Source organism: Octopus sinensis, linkage group LG19 (genome assembly GCF_006345805.1).
Source record: "Octopus sinensis linkage group LG19, ASM634580v1, whole genome shotgun sequence".
Classification (NCBI taxonomy): Eukaryota; Metazoa; Mollusca; class Cephalopoda; order Octopoda; family Octopodidae; genus Octopus; species Octopus sinensis.
Genome location: NC_043015.1, coordinates 18,407,424 through 18,409,266, shown reverse-complemented (window position 1 = coordinate 18,409,266; position 1,843 = coordinate 18,407,424). Strand labels below are relative to the sequence as shown.

The 1,843-nt window shown below is 36.4% G+C and overlaps 1 long non-coding RNA gene across 1 annotated transcript in view; it reads left to right on the top strand.

Annotated features, from left to right (window-relative positions):
- Window positions 1-941: 941 nt before the first annotated feature.
- LOC118767081 overlaps window positions 942-1,843 on the top strand; it is a 3,058-nt gene continuing 2,156 nt past the window's right edge. Inside the window, exons 1-2 of the long non-coding RNA XR_005002976.1 lie at window positions 942-1,094; window positions 1,309-1,314. This is a non-coding gene — a long non-coding RNA (uncharacterized LOC118767081). The remainder of the gene's footprint in view (window positions 1,095-1,308; window positions 1,315-1,843) is intronic.

Below are 1,843 nucleotides of genomic sequence, written 5' to 3'. Positions count from 1 at the left end.
GGAACGATATAGAAATCAACAATCTGGTATCGATCATTCTTACTAAATTGTTTAATGTTACAAGGCATTGAACTATTTTAAAAGGGGAAAGAGAATCCAGCCAATTTATTCAGCCCAGCATTTTCCACTTGCACTTATTTCATCAAACTGGTACTCTGTCGGTTACGACGACGAGGGTTCCAGTTGATCAACAAAACCGCCTACTCGTGAAGTTAACGTGCAAGTAGTTGAACACTCCACAAATACGCGTACTTATAACGTAGCTCTCGAGTACTACAGGTACTACTCATACAGCTAAATACAGATACTACTCGTATTTACAAGCTGAAAGGACTGGAGTAATGTGAAATAAAGTGTCTTGCTGAAGGGTACAACGCGCTGTCGGGAATCGAAAACACGCCCTTACGATTTTGAGTCGAATAGCCTAACCACTAAACTTATTTCATCAACACTGGCAGTAAAAAAAAAGAGAAGAAACGCTAGAAGTGGTGTGTGAACACAGTGATAGAAGTGATATATGAAGTACGGTATGAACTCAGAAATACACAGTACCGAACTTTCTCCAAATATCTGTTATCTGCATTCACACAGCCGGTCAAAATTTCATGAATAATCAATACATTATATATAACAAGTAATTAGCTTTTATAATTATCTCGAACAATGATGGAGTGATGAAGAGCAGAAGACATAAGTAAGCTGTTACAGAAAACAATGGAATTTATTTAATAAAAGAGATTTTGTAAATAAATAAGCTTTGGGAAAATACTTCCGCACATAAATCCGAAATTCAAACGGTGATGTTCCAAAGTGAATTCCGAGCAGTGTATAGGAACTGCGGAACTTATTTCCACTCGATATTATCATTAACATTCAATATAATGATCCCTTTTTCTTTAATTTTTCTTTATACTTGTACATTATATAATCCATAAGCTTAATGTCAGTAGCCATCCCTTAGTTAATGGAAAAAATACAAAAATCCTTGTATAGAACTGTGCACTTCACAGTTCCAGCGACACGGTGTTTGGCTGTTGTGTGCATGCTCACATGTCTGAGATAAGAAGCTTCACGCTAGGGAGAGACAGCACTGCGTGAACGATAGTGCCCACCCCAGTGTCCGGTGAAAAGCAGGTTTCTTTTTTATTCCGCGTGTGTTGTGCTTAAAAACATGTTTATATTCTTGAATGTGATAAAGTGTAGAATTAGATTATTACCCTGATCCAGCTTCAGTGTTGCCTTATTTCCCCGCCTTATTTTGTGATTTAGTGGGAAGTTTTGAAAAACAAGGGGGAATTTTCGCGGCAGTATTCAGTGAAGAAATTAAACGCACTACCCAGCAGTGACTAAAACGTGAACCGATCAAGTTTATGTATAAATTTTCTTTTTACATGTTTATTTCCTTTTACACAATATTAAAACAACGGCTAAAAATTTTCTGAAGCAACACCCCAACTAATTTTATCTACGAACCGCCACAGGTTCTCAAAAGCCATTTATTGTCAAATATTTACTAAAATTAGATGGGTTATAAAATTAAATAAAATTGACTTTTCAAGTATTTAATGATGGAAACTGTCATCTCCTACCTCTTCTATAGTCTCCTACCTATACTCTAACTGCCCGATCAAGAAACTTCTACGTAATCGTCCAGTCAGCTACAAATACTAACTAAATATCCCTCTAATCACACCCTACAAAACGACACATTGAGTTATTGTCCTCGATTCCTAATATAATCATGGTTAGAATGGTCAATCAGAAAAGATCTGGAGCTAGACAGCAACAAAATTTGTTCTAAAACCCGAAGTATGTGTTTGTGCATAAACGTGTGAGCAACTGT